We start from the raw sequence: 15,220 nt of genomic DNA on the forward strand, positions 1-15,220 counted from the left end.
TTCCATTTTCTAGCTCTTGTCCCATTTTCTGGAATGTTTCGATACTTCAAGTGCTCATCCAAATATTTTTAAAGGTTGTAAGGTTTCTGGCCTCCACTACCTTCCCAGGCAATGCGTTCCAGATTTCCACCACCCTCTGAGTGATTTTTATTTCTCAAATTCCCTCTGAATCTCCTGCCCCTCACTCTAAAACTGTGCCCCCTCCCAATTGATCCCTCAACCCTGTCCATACCCCTCATAATCTTATACACCTCAATCATGTCTCCCCTCAGCCTTCCCCACTCCAGATAAAACAATCCAAGCCTATCTAGTCTCTCCTTATAGCTCAAATCTCCAGCCCAAGCAACATCCTGGTGAATCTCCTCTATACCCCCTCTAGTGCTATCGCACCCTTTCTCTAGTGAGGTGATCAGAACCGCACACAGTACTCCAACTGTGGTCTAACCACACCAATATTACCTTCTTGCTCTTATACTCTATGCCACAACTCATAAAAGCAAGTGTTCCATTTGCCTTCTTAACTATCTTATTCACTTGTTCTGCCAACTTCAGGGATCTGTGAATAATTACCCCAAGATCCATCTGATCCTCAGAGCTTCCCAGTGTCCTGTCATTCATTAATACTCCCTTATCTTGTTACTTCTTCCAAAGTGCATCAATTATCAGGATTGAATACCATCTGCCATGGCTCTGTCCATCTGACCAATCCATCTATATCTTCCTGTAACCTACGACCACCTTCTTCACTGTTAACCACCCAACCAATCTTGGTGTCATCTACAAACTTGCTTATCATTTCCCTCACATATCACCAATATAATTTATGTATATAACAAACAATAAGTGTCCCAGTACTGAACCTTGTGATATACCACTGGACACCGACCTCCAGTCACTCAAACAGCCTTCTAACCACTCCCCTTTGTGTCCTATTACGAAGTAAGAGGTCTCACAACACCAGGTTAAAGTCCAACAGGTTTATTTGGTAGCAAAAGCCACTAGCCCTTGGAGTGCAGCTCCTTCATTAAGTAAGTGATGAAGGGGCACAGTAGCACAGTAGTTAGCACTGCTGCTTTACAGCTCCAGGGACCTGGGTTTGATTCCCAGCTTGGGTCACTGTCTGTGTGGAGTTTGCACATTCTCCTCGTGTCTGCGTGGGTTTCCTCCGAGTGCTCCGGTTTCCTCCCACAGTCCAAAGATGTGCGGGTTAGTTTGATTGGCCATGCTAAAATTGCCCCTTAGTGTCCTGAGATGCGTAGGTTAGAGGGATTAGTGGGTAAATGTGTAGGGATATGGGGGTAGGGCCTGGGTGGGATTGTGGTCGGTGCAGACTCAATGGGCCAGATGGCCTCTTCTGCACTGTAGGGATTCTATGATTCTATGATTCTGTGAAGTGCTTACCTGATCACCTACCTGATGAAGGGGCAGCGCTCCGAAAGCTAGTGGCTTTTGCTACCAAATAAACCTGTTGGACTTTAATCTAGTGTTGTGAGACTTCTTACTGTGTTTACCTCAGTCCAACGCCAGCATCTCCACATCATGGCTCCTATTACTAAGCCAGTTTCAGATCCATCTCGCCAAGTTTCCCTGAATTCTATGAGCTTTAACTTTCTCAATCAGTCTCTCATGTGAGACCTTGTCAAACGCTTTGCTAAAATCTTTGTTAGACATGACCTCCCTCTGACAAAGCCATGCTGACTATCCCTCATTAACCCATGCCTTTCCAAGTGGATATTAATTCTCTCCTTCAGAATTCCTCCAGTCGTTTCCCAACCACTGACGTGAGACTCATTGATCTGTAATTTCCGTTTCATCTCTACCACCTTTCTTGAAAACTGGAACCACATTAGCCATCTTCCAGTCTTCCAGCCCTTCCCCTGTGGTCAGAGAGGAATTAAAAATTTGTGTCAGAGTCCTTGCAACTTCCTGCCTCTCCTCCCACAGCATCCTGGGATGCAATTCATCCTGGCCTGGGGATTTGTCCATTTCTAAGTCTGTCAGAGCCTCCAATGCCTCTCCATTTCTTATGTCAAACTGTGCAAGTTCCTCACAGTCCCTTTTCCTGAATTGTGTATATACGTTCTCCTTTTCCTGAGTGAAGACCAAGAGAAATATTAATTTAATACTCTTCCAATGTCCTGTGGCTTCACACACAGATTGCCCTCTTGGTCTCTAATGGGACCTACACTGTCCTGGTTAACCTCTTTCCTTTAAAGTATTTATGGAATATCATGGGATTCTCCCTAATCCTGATCGCAAATCATTTTCCATGCACCTTTTTGTTCTTCTAATTACTTTCTTAAGTTTCCTCTTGTACTTCCTATATTCCTCAAGGGCCCCAGCTGAATTGCTCCCTTTGAACTTGCTAAAAACTCTTCTTCATCCAGTCCTGAATTGTCCTTGACATCCAGGGTTCCCTGAACTTATTGTTCCTATATTTCCCCCTATAGGGAACATGTTGGACCTGTACTCTCCCCAGCTCCATTTTGAATGCCACCCATTGCTCTGCTGTAGATTTTCCCACAAGGAGCTGTTACAGTCAACTTTGGCCAGATCCTGCCTTATTTAAATAAAATCTGCCTTCTCCCAATCCAAAGCCGTCTTTTGCAGGCCATCTTTCTTCTCGAGCATTACAAATTTGAACCATACTGTGTTGTGGTTGCTATTGCTAAAATGCTCCTCCACTGCCCCATTGAACACTTGTCTGGCTTTGTTCTCCAGATCCAGCACTGCTTCATCCCTTGTTGGGCCTTCTATATATTGATACAAAAAAAGCTCCCCTGAATACAATCAGCATACAATTTGATCAGACTTCAATTCTTCCAATTCCAAATACAAATCCATTGCGTTAAAATATCTCTGGTTTTTAGCTCCTGTTTTTATCTCCAACTTCAACTCTCCTGCTAATTTTACTAATCTGACTTTTGTTAAGTGTTGCAAAAGATAAATTGTCCCTCTGCAGATAACGACACAGATACCCTGCTGATCACTGGGATAATAAAATTCAGTAAGAAGTGTAACAACACCAGTTTAAAGTCCAACAGATTTATTTGGTAGCAAAAGCCACTAGCTTCCAGAACAGGCTGTTCTTTCGTCAGGTGGGTGGGAGTTCTGATCACAAACAGGGCACAAAGACACAAACTCAATTTACATGAATAATGATTGGAATGTGAGTCTTTCCAGCTAATCAAGTCTTAAAGGTACAGACAATGTGAGCGGAGAGAGCATTAAGCACAGGTTAAAGATATGTGTTATTGTTTTCAGACAGGACCATAGAACCATAGAAAATTACAGCTCAGAAACAGGCCTTTTGGCCCTTCTTGTCTGTGCTGAACCATTTTTTTGCCTAGTCCCACTGACCTGCACTTGGACCATATCCCTCCACACCCCTCTCATCCATGAACCCATCCAAATTTTTCTTAAATGTTAAAAGTGGCATGATGGTGGCATTGCTGCAACTGCCTCAGTACTCAATGCCGACAACTGCCAGTTTCCAGATGCAATTTTACAACTCATCCGCTTCATCCTGGACCACAATGTCTTCACTTTCAACAACCAGTTCTTCATCCAGACACATGGAACAGCCATGGGGACCAAATTCGCACCTCAATATGCCAACATCTTCATGCACAGGTTCGAACAAGATTTCTTTACCGCACAGTACCTTCAACCGATGCTGTACACTAGATACATCGATGACATTTTCTTCCTTTGGACTCATGGTAAACAATCACTGAAACAACTATATGATGACATCAACAAGTTCCATCCCACCATCAGACTCACCATGGACTACTCTCTGGAATCGGTTGCATTCTTGGACACACGCATCTCCATTAAGGACGGTCACATCAGCACCTCACTGTACCGCAAGCCCACGGATAACCTCACGATGCTCCACTTCTCCAGCTTCCACCTTAAACACGTTAAAGAAGCCATCCCCTACGCACAAGCCCTCCGTATATACAGGATCTGCACGGATGAGGAGGATCGCAACAGACACCTCCAGACGCTAAAAGATGCCCTCATAAGAACAGGATATGGCGCTCGACTCATCGATCGACAGTTCCGATGGGCCACAGTGAAAAACCGCACTGACCTCCTCAGAAGACAAACACGGGACACGGTGGACAGAGTACCCTTCATCGTCCAGTACTTCTCTGGAGTGGAGAAGCTACGGCATCTCCTCCGGAGCCTTCAACATGTCATTGATGAAGACGAACATCTCGCCAAGGCTATCCCCACACCCCCACTTCTTGCCTTCAAACAACCGCACAACCTCAAACAGACCATTGTCCGCAGCAAACTACCCAGCCTTCAGGAGAACAATGACCACGACACCACACAACCCTGCCACAGCAACCTCTGCAAGACGTGCCGGATTATCGACACGGATGCCATCATCTCCCGCGAGAACACCATCCACCAGGTACACGGTACATACTCTTGTAACTCGGCCAACGTTGTCTACCTGTTACGCTGCAGGAAAGGATGTCCTGAGGCATGGTACATTGGGGAAACCATGCAGATGCTATGACAACGGATGAATGAACACCGCTCGACAATCACCAGGCAAGACTGTTCTCTTCCTGTTGGGGTGCACTTCAGCAGTCACGGGCATTCAGCCTCTGATCTCTGGGTAAGCATTCTCCAAGGCGGCCTTCACGACACACGACAGCGCAGAGTCGCTGAGCAGAGACTGATAGCCAGGTTCCGCACACATGAGGACGGCCTCAACTGGGATATTGGGTTCATGTCACACTATCTGTAACACCCACAACTTGCCTGGATGTGCAAAATCTCACTAGCTGTCCTGTCTGGAGACAATACACATCTCTTTAACCTGTACTTAATGCTCCCTCCACTCACATTGTCTGTACCTTTAAGACTTGATTAGCTGTAAAGACTCACATTCCAATCATTATTCATGTGAATTGAGTTTGTGTCTTTGTGCCCTGTTTGTGATCAGAACTCCCACCCACCTGACGAAGGAACAGCCTGCTCCGAAAGCTAGTGGCTTTTGCTACCAAATAAACCTGTTCGACTTTAACCCGGTGTTGTTAGACTTCTTACTGTGTTTACCCCAGTCCAACGCTGGCATCTCCACATCATAATAACATTCACCATGAACTCCTGCAGCCAAAATGCCAGCTTATTCATTACATTCTGTGAATACACCATCTCTCTAATTGTTCTCACCTCGATAGAAAACTGTGAGGCTTTAGTTTTTTTACACTGAAAACTCAGGTATTTGCTACAAGAATTAAGATATAAGGTTTAAGGTTTAAATCAAAAGAATTTTACTGCACAAAAATCAAAGAACACAAATACTAATTGTAAATAGTCTGTTCAAGATATTACATGTACAAAGGACTCAGTTAATCAATCTGCTTATATAGCATTTCCTTCTGCACCCAATAAACTTTCATCCCCAGTAAACTCAAGTCAGATACTTAACAAAGATTGGTAGATTAATTAACTGGTCTGAATACTATTTCAAGGATTCATATATGGGCTAAGATTTCTTGAGCTTCCTATTTTCTTTCCTCAAGATTGTTCCTTCCAAATCTCCTCCAACCATCGAATGGTTGCAAACCCCTGCTCATTTTAAATGTAGTCCACATCTTAAATGTAGCCACCTCAGGTCAGAACTCTCCTGATTCTAATATTCTTTAACTCCGGAGTTTTGCATCTAAAACTCTCTCTTACACACACTCTCTTTCTCAGCTTGGCTATAACAAAGTCCAAGCCACTGTTCGGATTCTTTCAATTACCAAGTATTGGAAAAACTTTTAGCCAATCTTACCTGAACTCTGTTGGAGTAAGATGAATTTTCTTCTGTAAGCTGTTAGTTCTAAAGCCCAAAACTGAACTCCTTGGACAAACAATCACTCCCAGGAAAACCCACCCGTTAATTCCCTTTTTGACCCCCTTTTGGCTATTGTTTATCTCCCAGGCAACCTGGTTACATGATCATTTAGGAGAAGCCAGTTGCTTTTTTTAAAAACCAGATATCAGATCCTAGACAAAACTACACCAGAATGTAATGTTCAAAATGTGGGCATGTGCCCGACTCAGAAACATGCAAAATTACAGCTGCGTGCCCTGGCATCATTGCGCACTGATGGATATTCTGGTGAGCAGGCGCAAGCGCGTATCGGATGCACGTCCACCAAAATTAAGATAATTAAAAGGTTTTAAAGAGCAATTTACCTGAATTTTACCTTGCCTGTGTGATTTTTACATCGGTGCATAGATAACATGGACAGACAACCAATCTGTTTTGCTGATTTGTCATCGAAGGGCAGGATGACAGGGGGCAGGAGTAAAGGCAGGCTGAGTGTAGGAATTATTGAGAGCTTGGTGTGGGCTCAGAGTGGAGCTTTGTAAATGTTTTCACTGCTTTCTTTGGTGGATTGTGCATAGCGTCTGGACTTTTTAGGACAAGTTCAGTCTTGTAACATCTTGCTGAGATTTTGAACCCATTGGCACTCTCGGTCTGCGGATCAGCCCTATTGATATCTCTGCTGATGGGTTCTGTCTGTTCAGCTGGGAACATCTCCACTGAGGGTGTGTGTGGGCGTGTGGGTGGCAGCGTGTGGGTGGCAGCATGTGTGGGCGGTGGCATGTGGGCAGCGGTGTGTGGGCAGTGCCATGACGAGGGCGAGCTTGGCAGTTGTTCTGTAAAAAGCAGCATCGCTGGCGAGGCGGTGCTTTCTGTATGACGTCCATTCCTGGATATAGCTGGGCACCTGGTAATGGTGTGATCACAGAAAGGGGGTTCCAAGAATGGGGATCTGGGGGAGAGTTAGTGGGTTGGCAGCAAAGGCATAGGAATGGATCTCAGTGGCTTCCTCCTTCCGATTCTGGATCCCTTGATCAGGTATTGATCAGGAAATCCTTGTGTCCCAAAAATAGATGGGAAGACAAGTAGTGAGGATGGTACAAAGAGTCTACAGAGGGATATGAACAGATTAGGTCAGTGGGAAAAGAACTTGTCAGTTGGGATATATTGTAGGAAAATGTGAAGTTATGCACTTTGGTAGGAAGAACAAAGGAGCTGAATATTATTTAAATGGAGAAAGACTGCAGAAAGCTGCAGCACGGAGGGATTTTGTGGCCCTCGTGCATAAATCACAAAAAGCTAGCATACAAGTTCAGCAGATAATAAGGAAGACAAATGGAATGTTGGCCTTTATTTCAAAGGGAATGGAGTATAAAAATAGGTAAGTCTTGCTAAAACTATACATGGCACTAGTTAGCCTACACCTGGGATATTGTGAACAGTTTTGGTCCCCTTATTTAAGAAAGACATACTGGCATTAGTCGCAGTCCAGAGAAGGTTCACTAGGTTGGTCCCGGGTATGGAGGAATTTTCTAATGCACCTGTGCAGAGGGAGTAGAGATAACATTTTGGGGCCGATTTGACCAAATCGGGACCAAGTGCCGGGTCCAGTCGTCAAACGGATCCGCGCCCGGCAGCCGCGCTCCAGCGCGCCCATACGCCTTTTTTCGGCGCCGGTCTATTGGGCGGGGCTTAGCGCTGTTGGAGCGGCCGGAGCTGCAACTGCGCGTGCGCAGTTCGGAACAGACCGCAGGCAGCGCGCCCGGGCGCGAAAGGCAAAGCAGCGCAGACAGCAGAGAGGATGGAAGGAATTCCCTTTGGGGGATAATGTCCAAATCACAGGAACTACAAACCTGACAGTCCAAAATCTGGGATAATATTACAGGACAGGGATGGGGGGATATACATTTTGAAATATTATCCCAGATTTTGGACTGTCAGGTTTTCAGTCCCTGTGATTTGGACATTATCCTTCAAAGGGAATTCCTTCCATCCTCTCTGCTGTCTGTGCTGCTTTGCCTTTCCCTGGGGGGTGAGGTGGGGGGGGGGATGGAGAAGGGGAGTGACGTGTCTGCCCCTGGGGGGAGGGGGCGATCCCTCCTCCGATCCCTCCTCCGGTGGGGAGGAGGGATCGGCCGCAGACTGGCAGCGCCCCCCCCCCCCCCACCCCCCACTCCCAGGGGCAGACACGTCACTCCCCTTCTCCATTCCACCCCCCCCCCCCCCACCCCCCCCGCCCAGGGGCAGACACGTCACTCCCCTTCTCCATCCCCCCTCTCCCCCAGGGGCAGACACATCACTCCCCTTCTCCATCCGCCCCCTCCCCACCCCAGGTGCAGACACGTCAGTCCCCTTTTCCATCCCCCCCCCCGCCAACTCCCCCCCACCCCCAGGGAAAGGCAACAAAGCACAGACAGCAGAGTTGTCGTGCGGCCTTCACGACACACGACAACACAGAATCGCTGAGCAGAAACTGATAGCCAAGTTCCGCACACATGAGGACGGCCTCAACCGGGATCTTGGGTTCATGTCACACTATCTGTAACCCTCGCGACTTGCCTGGGCTTGCAAAATCTCACTAACTGTCCTGGCTGGAGACAATACACATCTCTTTAACCTACGCTTCTCTCCGCTCACATTGTCTGTACCTTTAAGACTTGATTAGCTGTAAAGACTCGCATTCCAACCATTATTTTGTAAATTGAGTTTGTGTCTTTATATGCCCTGTTTGTGAACAGAACTCCCACTCACCTGATGAAGGGGCAGCATTCCAAAAGTTTGTGGCTTGTGCTACCAAATAAACCTGTTGGACTTTAACCTGGTGTTGTGAGACTTCTTACTGTGTTTACCCCAGTCCAACGCCGGCATCTCCACATCATGGAGAGTCTAGGACCAGAAGGCATCACCTCAGAGTAAGGGGGCGCCCATTAAAGACGGTGATGAAGAGAAATTTCTTCTCTCAGAGGGGAGTGGATCTGTGGAATTCTGTACCATAGACGACTGTAGAGGCTGGGTCATTCAGTATGTTCAAGGCTGAGATAGAAAGATTTGTAATCAAGAAGGGAATCCAGGGTTATGGGGATAAGGCAGGAAAGTGGAGTTGAGGATTACATCAGATCTGTCATTGAACGGCAGAGCAGACTCGATGGGCCGAATGGCCTCTTCTGCTCCCACGGATCATGGTCTACCCCTCCCCTCACAAGTCCAGCAGCAAACACGGCAGAAATTGCTTATCATTCCTGCTTGGCAAGGTCCCACCCGCATCCCCCCCCCCCCCCCCCCCCCCCCGCCCCCCCACCCAACCCATCCCTGCAGTCGAGTCGGCATTCATTTGCTGTTAATGGCCATCAATGGGCCATTCCATCCTGGATTTAATCGAGGCAGAGTTGGCAAGGCAGTGCGGTCATCACCTGCCACACTCCTGTCTGATTAAATACCTCCCAACACCAACCTCACTCGGGGGAGGGCATTAAATTCTTGCCTCCATTTGTTTTATTGGCTCACATCTCTCCCCCTTCTCCTCATCACTGTCACACTCCAGCACTCTCTCTCTCTCTCTCTCTCTCTCTCCTTCATCCTCACCATCTCTCTCTCCCTCTCCCTGCCACTCAGTTTGTCTTTCCCCCTCTGTCTTTCTGCACCTGTCTCTCTCTCTCTGGATTGATTGGCAGGGATTGAACGGTGAATCCTCTTCACAGCTGTTGTTTGCATCTCTTGTGGGATCTTCCTTGTCCTGTGAGGGTAGGAAAATGTGACCACAGTGGGTTTGTCTTTGGTTTCAATTACCAAACAAACACATGAATATTAATCGATTAAGTGCCTATCCCACTTTGCTTATCTGGCTCGGGCACTGCAGGGGAGAGAGTGAAGAGTCATTCCAGACCAGGTAAGGGCAGCAGTTATTGTTAGTGTCCTGGCATTCCAGTGGGTTTTTCTGACAATCTGTGCCAGCATTTTTATTTCTAGATCCTCAATCAGCAATATTGGAACGTGCAGACATTTAATCTCTGGATGATTATCCGGCTCACATCAGCTCTCCTCTGATGTAACTATTGCCCTTGTAGGGGTTTGAATGGCAGTCCCCCCTTTACAGGGCTGATAACACCAGGACCTGGAGTATGTGACCTGTCCTCTGGGATGTCCTGACTCTACAAGCCCAACCCCAGGGACAGCTGGAGGCTGAGATGTTGTCAAGCCAAAGACTGGGCCAACCTAGAAATGTAGCTGAGGGGTCAAACAGAGGCCTTCGACCTGCAGCCAACTTTCCACATAGGGCCCTTATCTCAGACACTCAGGTGGTGGTGATGGTGGTGAGGTGAGCTGAATCGCAGCCCCACCCCAAAATAAAAGAGATGGACAGTGCGACAGGTGGGCACGGTGCAGTGTGTTCATTCTCACTAATCAATGTGATGCCCATCTTCAAACCTTGCCAAACTTGGTGGGGGATGGGGCTGCACTGCAGGCCATCAGCTGATAGAACCCCCATATAACCAGCAGAACACCCCATGTAACCAGCAGAACAAGTCCCATATACGTAGCACAGTGGTTAGCACTGCTGTTTCACAGCTCCAGGGTCCCGGGTTCGATTCCCGGCTCGGGTCACTGTCTGTGTGGAGTTTGCACATTCTCCTCGTGTCTGCGTGGGTTTCCTCCGGGTGCTCCGGTTTCCTCCCACAGTCCAAAGATGTGCGGGTTAGGTTGATTGGCCAGGTTAAAAATTGCCCCTTAGAGTCCTGGGATGCGTAGGTTAGAGGGATTAGCGGGTAAAATTAGCGGGTAAAAAAAAAGGGATTAGCGGGTAGGGCCTGGGTGGGATTGTGGTCGGTGCAGACTCGATGGGCCGAATGGCCTCCTTCTGCACTGTAGGGTTTCTATGATTTCTATGATAACCAGCAGAACATCCCCCATATAATCAGCAGAGCAGCTCCCATATAACCAGCAGAGCAGCTCCAGGATAGTCGGCAGGCTGTGCTTCTCTGAGATTCCATCCACTCTGCACCAACACATGCCCAGGTTTAAGTATAGCAAAAACAGAAAATGCTGGAAAATCTCAGCAAGTCTGACAGCATCTACAGATGCTGTGTGTTTTTGTTTCAGATTCCAGCCTCCATCCTGACTTGGAAATATATTGGATGCTCCTTCACTGTCGCTGGGTCAAAATCCTGAAACTCCCTCCCGAGCAGCACTGTGGGTGTACCTACAACTCAGGGACTGCAGCAGTTCAAGCTAACCTACTCAAGCCAGGAATAGAGACTCTACAATCCAGGTTTATATTCTCTGGGGTTTAGAAGGTTACAGGATGCTTTGATGAATAATTTTGCTTTTAACCCAGGTTTAAGTATATCTCCATGATACAGTTGGAAGTAACCAGTTGTCATGTCTTTGTGGTGATTACTGATCTAAACAATCACTTCCCTTGAAAGAGAGTTACAGCAGATACATGGGAACACCAACACTTGCAAGTTCCTCTCCAAACCATCCTGACTTGGAAATATATTGGATGCTCCTTCACTGTCGCTGGGTCAAAATCCTGAAACTCCCTCCCGAGCAGCACTGTGGGTGTACCTACACCTCAGGGACTGCAGCAGTTCAAGCTAACCTACTCAAGCCAGGAATAGAGACTCTACAATCCAGGTTTATATTCTCTGGGGTTTAGAAGGTTACAGGATGCTTTGATGAATAATTTTGAGATACTAAATATAATAGAGAAGGAAGATTGGGATAAACTGCTTCCAGTGGTCAGGAGTCTAAAATTCCGAGCTAAACCATTATTCCCCAATGAATTTCAGAAACTCCTGAATCCAATCTGTGGGAGCAGTTTGGAAAGTCTTATCTGCAAATGGCAATAGATTCTGGATCCATTGTTAACTTTAAAATGGAGTTTCAGATTTTTGTTTAAGGGATTAAGGGATATGGAGTGAGGTTCCAAATCGGACATGTACATGTTTTATTGACCATTTAGGTGCCATTTAGAACAACACCACAACAACACAGGATGTGCCATTTAGGTGGATTGGCCATGCTAAATTGCCCCTTAGTGTCCCAAGATGTGTAGGTTAGGGGGATTAGTGGGGTAAATACATGGAAATACGGGCATAGGACCTGAGTAAGATGTTCTGTTGAAGGGTTGGTGCAGACTCGATGGGTTGAATGGCCTCCTGCACAGTAGGGATTCTTTGATTCTATGTTCTCATCGATTAGTGGTACAGGCCTGAGGTGGTGAATGTCTCCTGTTCCTATATTTTGTTAGGGATATTGGGCTAAATGCTGGCCTTATCTTCAATCCCGAAACCCATTAATGAATTTTAAAAATAATTTACAGTAGAGATAGCCGAGAATTCTCCCCCACCATGTTGACAGGGCCTCAACAATATCTGACCCATTTCCCACACTTTTGGTCTCGCTCCTTTCCCCTCCCTTCCAGAACTACGAGAAGATTCCCCTTGGCCTCAATTTCCACCCCACCATCCTCCACATTGAGAGGATCACCCTCCACCATTCCTGCCACCTCCAGAACGATGCCGCTATTAAACCCTTTCAACAATCCCACGGGACTGTATCTTCCATAACACCCTGGTCCACTCCCCTACCACCCCTAACACCTCATCTCCTTCCCAGTCCAGTGGTAGGAGGGGTAATGCCTGTCCTTTTCCCCTCTTCCCCCCTCAACCTCCATTGCCCCAAGTGAGGCAGTGATTCACTTGTACATCTTTCACTTTAGTCTACTCTATTCCCTCTTCTCCACCGGGGAGACCAAATGCTATTGGGTGACTGTTTTGTGAAACATCTTCACTCAGTCCACATGACTCCCAACATTCCGGTTCTTGCTATTTCAATTCACCGTCTCGCCCTCGTGCACAGATTTCTGTCATCGGCCTGCTACACAATTCCAATGAAACCCAACTCAAACTGCAGTTACAGCACCTCATCTTCCAGTGAGGGATTTTACAGCCTTCAGGATTCAGCATCGAGTTTAACAACTTTTTTACTTTTTTACGCTATCCGTAAGCCAATGTATAGAAATGAGCCGAGCAGACCCCAGTCCATATCCTTGCTTGCTCCAAAAAACAAATTCAAATTGAATCCGATTCATGGTGCCCACAAGTGAGACAAACCAGATCCAAGCTGACAAGAAAAGTTATTGCTTCCCATCTTGGGCTTGATCTGAAGCTTGATCTTAGCCCAAAGGCCGTGAAGCCGTGAGTTTAATAACTTCAGGTCATGAACTCTGACCCCAATTTGATTCTGTTTTCTACCATATGCTGGTCTGAATCTAGTTTTTCTTGTTTTTGGCTTTTGTCCAGAGCTGTCCATTCACACGCCCTCTGGATAAATGCTTTGATTCTTTACAGCAACCACTTCCACACCTCCTGCCTTTTGTATCATGGCATATTTGTTATTTAATCGCTCCCACTCTCGACCCCATCCCAGAGTTTCCCTTTTGTTCTTCCAACCCCTTCCCCCTTCCAATGTTATAAAAGCCATCACATTTCTCCCTTCCTTCAGTATTAAAGAAGATTTATATTTAACTCTGTTATTCTCTCTGCAGATGCTGCCAGATGATTTCCAGCAGTTTTGGTATTTATTTCCTCACCATTTGTTATCGTCACTCTCAGACTGTGTGAAGGGAGCTGGTCATTCTCACATGCCAGCCAGGCAGAGGGTTCTCATTCCTTCAGCTTGCTGCCTGTTCATTTCCAGACTGTCATTAAACTGGGGACGAGAAATGGTTCGCTTACCCCAGTGGTAACTCTATCTGAGCTGGTGGAGGGGGTTATGAGAATCCATGTTAGAAATGCTACCTCTACTGCTCCTGCTGCCCCCATCCCTTTCCACTTGAACACCATTATTCACACCATTATTACAAAACTCATCTCCAAGCTCCGTGGCCGGGGGCTCAGCTCATCCCACTGCAACTGGATCCTAAACTTCCTAACCCTCAGATCGCAATTAACACCTCCTCCATGATTATCCTCAACACCGGTGCCCCACAAGGCTGTGTCCTCAGCCCCCCACTATACTCCTTATACACCTACAAATGTGTGGCCAAATTTCCCTCCAACTCCATTTTCAAGTTTGCTGATGACACCACCATAGTGGATCGGATCTCAAACAATGATGAGATGGAGCACAGGAATGAGAGAGAGAATCTAGTGAACTGGTGTGACAACAATAATCTCTCCCTCAATGTCAACAAAATGAAGGATATAGTCATCGACTTCAGGAAGCTTACTGGAGGACATGCCCCTGTCTACATCAATGGGGATGAAATGGAAATGGTCGAAAGCTTCAAGTTTTTAGGTGTCTAGATCACCAACAACCTGGCCTGGTCCCTTTACACCGACACTATAGTTAAGAAAGCCCACCAACGACTCCATTTTCTCAGGAGGCTAAGGAAATTTAGCATATTCGCTACGACTCTCACCAACTTTTACAGGTGCACCATAGCAAGAATTCTTTCTGGTTGTATCACAGCTTGGTATGGCTCCTGCTCTGACCCAGACCGCAAGAAACTACAAAGGGTTATGAACGAAACCCAGTCCATCACTCAAACCAGCCTCCAATCCACTGACTCTGTGTACACTTCCTGCTGCTCGGAAAAGCAGCCAGCATAATCAAGGACCCCACGCACCCAGGACATTCTCTCTTCCACTTTCTTCCGTCGGGAAAACGTCTCAGGTCAGGCACCAACCGACTCAAAAACAGCTTCCTCCCTGCTGCCATCAGACTTTTGAATGGACCTACCTCGCATTAAATTGATCTTTCTCTACACCCTAACTATGATTGTAACACTACATTCTGCACTCTCTCATTTCATTCTCTATGAACGGTATGCTTTGTCTGTATAGTGTGCAAGAAATAATACTTTTCATACTAATACATGTGACAATAATAAATCAAATCAAATCACACAAAGTGTGGGCTGAAGATTCACAGCAGATCGCGATGATTTTTGCATGTGAAAGCCATGGCTGGTGGTGTGGGCCCTCAAAAGGGTGAATGTTCTTGAGGCTAGCACACAGAGGATGATCCTGCCCTTAGTCTGGGTAGAGCACCCCTCCTTGAGGTGCTTCCTCTGAGACGAGCATTTCTCTCGCCCATTACAAAAATGATAGCATCCATTACGTGGGATTTCCTTGGCTGTTCTTGAGTTCCATGATACGACATGATCTCTTGCTGAATTCCACTTGTGCTTTTTCACACAACCCTTTTTATCTTTTATTCACATCTTCATATTGTCTATTTATTAATGTCACAAGTAGGCTTAAATTAACACTGCAATTAAGTTACTGTGAAAATCCCCTAGTCACCACACTCTGTCGCCTATTCGGGTACACTGAGGGAGAATTTAGCATGGCAAGTGCACCTAACCGG

General features: G+C 46.6%; 1 long non-coding RNA gene across 1 annotated transcript in view; it reads left to right on the forward strand.

The window, feature by feature from the left end:
• The window catches only part of LOC144511922 (uncharacterized), a 49,901-nt gene extending 35,144 nt beyond the window's left edge, over positions 1-14,757 (forward strand). Inside the window, exons 4-5 of the long non-coding RNA XR_013500926.1 lie at positions 10,943-11,111; positions 13,395-14,757. This is a non-coding gene — a long non-coding RNA (uncharacterized LOC144511922). The remainder of the gene's footprint in view (positions 1-10,942; positions 11,112-13,394) is intronic.
• Positions 14,758-15,220: the final 463 nt, after the last annotated feature.

This window comes from Mustelus asterias, chromosome 25 (genome assembly GCF_964213995.1).
Source record: "Mustelus asterias chromosome 25, sMusAst1.hap1.1, whole genome shotgun sequence".
Classification (NCBI taxonomy): domain Eukaryota; kingdom Metazoa; phylum Chordata; class Chondrichthyes; order Carcharhiniformes; family Triakidae; genus Mustelus; species Mustelus asterias.